The sequence below is a fragment of the Stegostoma tigrinum genome, chromosome 34, assembly GCF_030684315.1.
Source record: "Stegostoma tigrinum isolate sSteTig4 chromosome 34, sSteTig4.hap1, whole genome shotgun sequence".
Taxonomy (NCBI): Eukaryota; Metazoa; Chordata; class Chondrichthyes; order Orectolobiformes; family Stegostomatidae; genus Stegostoma; species Stegostoma tigrinum.
Genome location: NC_081387.1, coordinates 25,202,504 through 25,211,927, shown reverse-complemented (window position 1 = coordinate 25,211,927; position 9,424 = coordinate 25,202,504).

The following is a 9,424-nucleotide window of genomic DNA, read 5'->3' as shown; positions in this document are numbered from 1 at the left end:
TCTCAAATTGAGAAGACAGATTACCATTCATTATCAGCCCTTCAGGAGCACAGCACATTCTAAAACCCTTCATATAATATGGCTGCTACTCTAAGGGAGGAAATGTTCTGGGCAGATCATGCTCAGCAAGATCCCAGACAGTGTGCAATAATGACCGTAGGACCATAAGATAAAGGAGCAGAATTAAACCATCTGGCCCATCAAATCTGCTCCACCATTCGATCATAGGTAAGAAATTTTTCAGCTCTTTTCTCCTGCCTTCTACCCGTAACCTTTGATCTCCTAATTAATCAAGAACCCACCTACCTTTGTCTTAAAGACGCTTAATGCTTGGCCTCCACAGCCTTCTGCATCACTGATTTCCACAGATTCACCCCCATATCCCCACCCCTCTGGCTGCAGAAATTCCTCCCAGCCTCAGTTCTAAAGGTTCATCGCTTCACTCTGAGTGTGTGTCCTTGGCTCTTAGTCTCTCCAATACTGGATAAATCTTCTTCAAGCCCATTCTAACTAGGCCTCTCAGTATTCTGTAGGTTTCAAACAAATCTCCCCTCATCCTTCTAATTTCCAGTGAGTACAGTCCCAGTGCCTTCAACCACTCCTCATGTGACAAGCCCTTCGTTCCCTCACCACCTGCTCATCCCTCCTGAGATACGCAGCCCAAACCTGCTCTCTATGTTCCAAATGTGGTCTGACTGGAGCTGTATATAAAGCCAGAGCAGTACCTCTCTGCCCTTGAATTCTGGCCCTCTTGAAATGAATGCCAACATTGTTTTTGCTTTCCAACTGCCAAATGAACATGCATGTTAATTTTAGAGAGGATCCAGAACTAGGACTTGTAAATCCCTTTGTGCTTCAAATTTCCACAGCCTTTCCACATTTGGAAAGTAGCCTATGCCTCTATTCTTCCCACCAAAGTGCATAAGCTCACACTTTCCCACATTATATTCCATCTACCACTTCTTTGCACACTTTCTCAGCCTGTTCAAGTCTTTCTGCAGCTTCCCTACTTCCTCAAATGCTACCTGTCACTTCACCTATCTTTGTGTCATCTGCAAACTCAGCAACAAAGCTCTCAGTTCTTTCATCCAGGTTGTTAATGTGTAAATGAATAGTTATGGTTCTAACAAGGATTCCTGTGGAACTCCACTAGTCCCTGGCTGCCATCCTGAATTATGTCCACTCTCTACCTTTTGCCAGTCAGCCAATCCTCAATCCAGTACCTTGCCCTTAACACAATGAGAGCTTATCTTATTTGACAGCCTCTGTTTGGCACCTTGTCAAAGGCCTTCTGTATTAATGGTGAATAATAACAGTCCCCTTCCTACATGCCTGTTCTACCTCCTGATTTATTTCCTTCCCCACATCCTGACTACAACTAGGAGGCCTGTACATAGCGCTCATCAGGGTCTTTTTCTCCTTTAATGCCACTTGGAGCTGGAGGAACACAGCAGGCTAGGCAGCATAGGGAGCAGGAAAGTTGACATTTTGGGTTTTTCTGAAGAAGGATCTCAGCCCAAAGCGTCAGCTTTCCTGATCCTATGATGCTACTCTACACATTGTTATCTCAGATTCTGCAGATGCATCTGCAGTTCCTACTATTTTGGGTTTACACCTATTTTCAGGCCTGGACCCATTCTACCTCTTCCAACTGCACAACATGTGTCGTTCTTGATTTCATTTTATTTCTTACCAACCTACCCCATCTGCCTGCCCTTTCGCTGGGACACCTATCCTCAGATAATCTGCACTTCTCTCTCCTGCCCACCACTCTCCTAGAAATATTGAAGGGGGGGCCCTCGTCAGTGAAAACGGGTGTTGTCCAAGTTTCCAACTGGATGAACTAGTCACCATCTTATATTTAAATCCTATTCGCTTTAGTTTCCTTCACAAGTGAAACATCCTGTCAAACATCTCCAATTTCAAAAGGCGTCCACCGCTGCACTCTGGTTTGTAGACAAGAGTGTTTAAGCTTTTGCTTTTGGGTAAATTATAGTGGAGGAGCACATTCAACCAGCCCATGAACATGTCAATGATTAATCTGGAACTCCTCTTGAGCTTTTCTCATTGAAATTACTCATCGTGACTTAATCGCCCACTTCCTCACTTGCTCTAGTTTCCCCCTCAACACAGCTACCTCAGTTCTGCTATCAGTTGTGAATCTTCTCTGCATCAGCTAAAATTTCCACCTTGTTCCCGTGATCACTGCTGATCACAAACGGAATAAAAAGTTGTGGTGGAAGGACAGGCTGGGACTTGTTACAATTACAGAGAACTCCTGGCAAAATGGATGGAAAGGGCATTTGTCGTTGTCAGGCTATAAATTAATCTGCCAAAGCCCTTTCCGAACTCCACTGCTTGCAAATGGAATGAAGATAGAACTGAACTTCCTCAGTGAGTTGGTTCAGGGTCCTACTAAAGGTGTAGAATGCTGGAATGGAGACAGTAGATTAATCAGAGATAGTAGGGACTGCCACTGCTGGAGTCAGAGATAACAGTGTGCAACTGGAGGAACAGAGGAGGCCATGGCCTGCAGCAATGTGAGGCAGTGTAACAGGGCAGAGAAGTATAATGATAACAAGGTGTAGAGCTGGATGAACACAGCAGGCCAGGCAGCTCTACCCTTGTTATCTCAGATTCTCCTGCATCAGCCCTTCGTACTATCTCACTGAGGATCAAACAATTTGTCTCACTACAGATAGTAGGAACTGCAGATGCTGGAGAATCTGAGATAATAAAGGTGTAGAGCTGGATGAACACAACAGACCAAGCAGCATCAGAGGAGCAGGAAAGCTGACGTTTTGGGTGAAGAAGGGTCAAGACCCAAAAGATCAGCTTTCGTGCTCCTCTGATGCTGTTTGGCCTGCTGTGCTCATCCACCTCTCCATTTAGTTGTCTCACTAGGGTTTATATTTTTACCACAGCTTGGATGACTAAGGCCCCAACATGCCAGGCCACAAGCACATGGCCATTCTCAGCTGCAATTGTGTTTTGTCCATCACAATGGGGGGAGGATTAAATATTTATTTGTTATCCATGCGTGGAACATGTATTCTATGCCCTCGTCATGTTTTAGAGTAAGTAACAAGACAAGGGAGCATTCAATAAGGGGCAAGACACAAGCTAGCTCAGAGGAACAGAATGATTTTGGGATGCTTGTCTGTAGATCCCTGAAGGTGGCAGGACAGGTTAATGGGGTGGTGACTTCAGGCTGATGATGTTTCATCAGAATTGAAAAACATGTAAACAATGGAGAAACAGTTGTATCAGTAGATGAATATTTCCAAGGAAACTAGCTCAACTCCCTTGAATATACTTACTGCAGTATCCTGGATGTCTACCTGATAGATCATTTGGGATTTTGGTCTAATATGTCACTAGTGAGACAGGTCGCCTGAGAAAGTGCAGCACCTCCTCAGGCATTGGCAATTGTCTGCTCTGACTTCCGGGTTGGAAATTGAACCCTCAAATTTGTGGCTCCGAGGCCAGACCACCAAGCCACTGAGCCACAGCCAGCACTTGGTAGGGAAGCAGTGCGAGCTTGTTTAAAAAAAAAGTCTCTATAAAACAGACAGCGCAAAGAAAAGCATCAACATTCACGTGCCCCTGCTCAATACACAGTGCTTTCATGTCACACCAGGGATTACTGGATCACGGAGATGGCCTTCGTAAGCAGGAGTAGGCCTTTCAGACCATCATGTTTGCTCCTCCATTCAACAAGATCATGGTTGGTCTGATAATCCTCAAATGCCTTCTCCCTATAAACCCTGATTTCCTTAATGACTCATCAACGTGGCTAAGACTTCACTGACACAGGTGACAACCTCAGACCAGGCTGGGAGGGTCTAGTGTCATGGGCTCTTCTGCTGATTCCGGTGGAGGAGGATGTCCCTTCCAGCATGGCCCCCGGGCCTGGTCCACAAAGGAGGGTGTTAAACATTCCCTCCCCTGTCTCAGGCATTCAATGGTCTTTTAAAGAAAGCAGGAGTACCAAGAATGCCAGTCAACTCCAGGATATCCCAGTTATGGTGAGATGGCACATGACAAGATGGGACTAGAACTGAATGTAAGAAATTCCACAGGATGGGATAGTCATTAATGCGATTTTGAAAAGATGCAGTGAGAATACTGACTTGGCTTAATGTTAAAAAGGTCTTCAAATGATATAAGGTTCAGCCCTCAATGTCAAAGTTTACTAACAAGGAATGGAGATTGGAGTTGAACAAATAATGTCAAATAATGCTGAAGAACAAGCCCAAAGGCTGTCTTTGAATTGCCCCGTCCTCAACCAATCTGCTTCAAAACCAAACCTCGAACCACACCAAGTATCCACTGCCTATGCTCTTGCTCACTGCCAGTCAAATCCATCTCCCATGCCTCCTGACCTCTTACACTTGCCCCAGTCTGGCAATACTTTGGTCCTAAAATTTTGCTCCTTCCTTTCTATTACCCCAGGTCGTCTCCAACCTTGTCCAGCCTGGTAGTGTTCCGAGATTCCTGCCTGTTCCCATTCTGCTGTCTTGCACTCCATGCTGTTTCAGCTCCGGTGATTTTTTGTTGAATCACCGCCTCTCTGTCTGCCTCTTCCTTCAAGCTTTGCTGGAAATGCACCATCCAAGCCAAACCTTGGCTGCTTGCTTCATACTTTGGCTGACAGTCAAATTCAACTGGTTACCATTTCTTGCTGCATCAAAACCTACATGGCAGGTTGGAGATCTTGAGCAATTATGCAATTCAAATACAGTTGTCTCACCAGTGAGAATCAGTGGGTGTTACATGTGAATTTTCTGCTTTAACTTCTCCTGGTCTGACTGGAACTCAAACTGATTCCAACATCTTCCCCCCAACCGACATCTCAGATTTGTGGGATTGCCATCCTGTTGAATTGGGCAAGTTAAACCTCAGATGTGCCAACCCTCTCAGGTTTCCATCGCTTGGTAATTGTAGTATTTCCCTTCCTACATGTAAGAGACCATGTGATTTAATCATTATCTTACCCACTGTCCCAATACAGCCCAAGAATGTGGGACATTCTCCCAGTGCACTGTCTTCTTGCTCCCTCATCAACCCCACCTTCCCTAGTTTGGCATCAATTGCAAGCCTGCCCATTTGCCTAGTGGAGGTGCCATAAATACAAATCAGAGGCAGCAGTGATGCCAAAGCTCAGTGCCAGCTGGGCATCTAACACAATATTTTACCTGTCCGTGCCCACCACTCACTGCTGGCAGACCTGCGGTTAATTCCTTCTCTACAAGTCCCAGATGCTTTGCAGGTCACAATTAAACAATTCATGTGCTCTTCAGCCATCGGAGTCTGTTTAGATTCAAAACCACACACCCCCCTCTTCCTAGCTGCTTCTTGAAAGACCAGGTCTCCACTTCTTCCTAATTTTGAAGCACAAAAGATAGCCAGCCCTTTCAAATCAATTCAGATTTGGCTGGAGGATGTTGCAGTAAAATAAAATGAGAATGAAGAGGAAGAAGCAAGGGGAAGAGAAAGAGCATTTTTGTCTGTACAGCAATATCATTGAGCATCCCACTCAATTCATAGGAATAAGCGGAGCCCTGAAAAAAAACTATGCCAATTTAGTGCTGACTGAATGCGGGAGAGTGCTGCTTTTTCCTGTCCCCTCAGGATCCCAATTTGTGTGAGAAATTTCTCTTCTCTGTTGTAATCATGCCAGTTGGTTTTGACACAGCTGTCTGTATGTTTCACTTTGTCCTGCTCTGGGATCAGACTAGCCCCCATCTGCATGTCAAAATCTTCCACAGAAATCTACAAACCTGCCCAGAGATAATGGGAACTGCAGATGCTGGAGAATCCAAGATAACAAAGTGTGTAACTGGATGAACACAGCAGGCCAAGCAGCATCTCAGGAGCACAAAAGCTGATGTTTCGGGCCTAGACCCTTCATCAGAAAATGGGTACGGGGAGAGGGTTCTGAAATAAATAGGGAGGGGGAGGTGGATTGAAGGTGGATTGAGGAGAAGATAGGTGGAGAGGAGAGTATAGGTGGGGAGGTGGGGAGGGGATAGGTCAGTCCCGGGAAGATGGGCAGGTCAAGGAGGCAGGATGAGGTTGGTAGGTGGGAAATGGAGGTGCGGCTTGAGGTGGCAGGAGGGGATATGTGAGAGGAAGAACAGGTTAGGGAGGCAGGGACGAGCTGGACAGATTTAGAGATGCAGTGGGGGGAGGGGACGGGCACCTCATATTCCGCTTGGGAACCCTGCAGCCCAATAGTATCAATGTGTACTTCACAAGCTTCAAAATCTCCCCTTCCCCCACTGCATCCCTAAACCGGCCCAGCTCATCCCCGCCTCCCTAATCTGTTCTTCCTCTCACCTATCCCCTCCACCCACCTCAAGCCGCACCTCCATTTCCCACGTACCAACCTCATCCCGCCTCCTTGACCTGTCCGTCCTCTCGGGACTGACCTATCCCCTCCCCACCTATACTTTCCTCTCCACCTATCTTCTCCTCTATCCATCTTCGGTCCGCCTCCCCCTCCCTCCCTATTTATTTAAGAACCCTCTCCCCATACCCCTCTCTGATGAAGGGTCTAGGCCCGAAACGTCAGCTTTTGTGTTCCTGAGATGCTGCTTGGCCTGCTGTGTTCATCCAGCTACACACTTTGTTATCTTACAAACCTGCCCAGCTTCCCACCTGCCAGCTTTTATGTTCTGCAAACTGCCTCTCCTTCATCCCACTCTTCACCCTTGCCCCTCACTACTTCTCCCACATATGCTTATCTGGCTTGGCTCCCAAAGGACTTAATGCTCCACAATTCCAAAGATTCTGGAATAACAACAATCTTTGGAGCTTACAGTCAATCCAGTAGGGAATCATTGACTCCTGCACAAGTGGAAACCTGTTTGTGCTCTCAAAACACTTACACATCCTCCCAGATCTCTCACTATGCAGCCACAGACTACGTCATCTAAGATCAGAAGGAGGCCATTCAGCCCCTCAAGTCTGCTCCCCCATTTGTTGAGATTGTGAGCTGAAAATCCCAAAAAACATTTTCTCCATAAACTCTCGATTCCCTTACTGATTAAAAATCAGTCTACCTCAGGCTTGAATATACTTAAATGACCCAGCCTTGACACTCTCTGCAGTAAAGAATTCCACAATTTCACTGCCCTCCAAGAGAGGAAATCTCTCTCTTAAATAGGCAGCACAGTATCCTGAGATTGTATCAACATCCTGGGGGGGGGGAGGGGTGACCATTGTCCAGAAACTGAACTGTACTTGCCATACAAACATAGCAGCCACAAGACCAGGTTAGAGCCTTGGATTCCTGCAGCGAGTAACTCACCTTCTGACTCTTCAAAGCCTGTCCACCACCTACATGGCACAAGTCAAGAGTGTGCTGGAATACACTTCATTTACAGTGCATCTTGTAGATGGTATGCACTCCAACTATTGACTGTTCGCTGGTGAAGAAGTGTTGCTTTGTCCTATATGTTTTATCTTCACTATCGATTACTAAACTGTACATTATAAAACCTACTCTAGATCCCTAAATAGGTTGAATGGGAAAATATCAAAATACCTTTTCTGAAAAAAGACCTGTGCTGTGAAGCTTTTTTTGCCAATGTCGTATCCAGACTGAGCAGAGTTTTCTAGAGCCAGGCAAAGCGATTAGGGGTGCAGAACTTGTAGGGTGCATTTAGAAGGCTAATATACTGAAGCACAAAGAACCCTGGGAAGCTTGACCCAAAATTGCCAAAGGAGGCGCTTAGAACAACGAGTTTGGAGTGAAGTATTGACCTAGATTGCAAACGTTTGCCATCACAAACGTTAACTTTGATAGACGTGTTTACAATAAATGTGGCTCTATGTCCCGATGTTGTACTAATGTCAACAGCTGCCCTGAATTAAGGCCCAGCGCCAATTGTGGTTTCCGTCTTGCACCTTGTGTGTTTTTATGGTCAGAACTGAATATCTAACAGCCTACACATTGTAGAGGCTTTGCAGTTCCTCAGGTGCAGTGGTTGATCACTGCAATCAGGGACTAATGGAGAGAGTGGGACCCTCTCGCACCACAGGAACCGAATGGAGAAAATCAAGGCATATGAGAGAGTGAGAGCTGTTGAACTCCCACACGATCATGCAGCTAGCAAAGAGAGGAAGAGGAACAAAAAGCAATTTCGAAACAGTAACTCTGCTTTCTCCCCGCACGTGCAGTCAGATCTGCGGAGTTTCTCTTTTGATTTCAGTGTCTATACTTTGTTTGATTTTAATGAAGGGAGGAGCTAGCTGACAAACTTAATCAAAGCAGAAGACTCGGTACCTGACAGTATCTAAGGAAAACCTAGTAATTGTCTTGGGTCCAGGGAGAGTGTTGAAGGATAGAGTGTAATGATTATATCACCGTGTGTTAAGGCAGTCAATAAACGTTTTTTTTTGGGGGTGGGGGGGGGGGAAGCGAGAAAGAAGAGTCAAATTCCAAGCTACACGTTAATCGATACTTGGAGTAAATATTTATACCAACAAATTCTGAGGAAGGGGCACCGGACCCGAAACGTTAACTTTGTTTTTACTTTCACAGATGCTACCAGACCTGCTGAGCTTTTCCAGCAACTTGTTTTTATCCTTGATTTACAGCATCTGTAGTTCTTTTGATTTTCACTTAGGAGAAAGGAGTGCCTGGTGTAAAATCACCCACACGCGACTTTCCAGCTTTTTAACAAAAGGTGATTGATGCTAAAAGTAGTTAGCAGAAATTTAGTCAATAGGGATATACTAAGATGAATTTGAAATGGAAGAAAAAGGGGAGATTTTCCCAATTTTTTTTTCCCCCAAGATTATGTTTTCACCGACTGGCACCTGACAGTGAGAGAAGGAAACCCTTCTGTCTCAGTCACTCAAGTACTGCTGCTGAGAGGTCGTTACCATTACACTATAGGATATTGCCATCACAAAGTGGTACGAGTTGATCAAGGGAAAGTCAACCAGGTAGACCAATACCAAAACAGGTGTCAATATGCAGGGACACCTGAGGAGTAACACTAATGGAGGTGTTATCTTCTATAATAGGGTCAGTAGATTTGTGGTATCCTCTCTATACATGCTGACAGACCTGCTGAGTTTCTCCAGCTGTTTCTGCTTTTGTTTCAGATCAACCACATCCACAGTTTGTTACGCTTCTGTCATAGTGGGGGAAGGTGATTCATTGCTTTGATAAAAAGTGCAGATCACAGTGTGGACAACTGGATGGACTGACTGTCAGAAATTGCTGGAGAGACTCAACAGGTCTGGCAGCAGCTGTAAAGGGAAAGTGGAATTTCATATTCCAAATCCTGAGACTGTTCTTCCATGGGAAGTTTGAAGAATGAGGGGCCCCTGAACAATCTCACCAGGGTTGATATGTAAAGCATGTTTAATTTGGTTGAACATTTGGGAAACTGTTTTAAAACCTTTT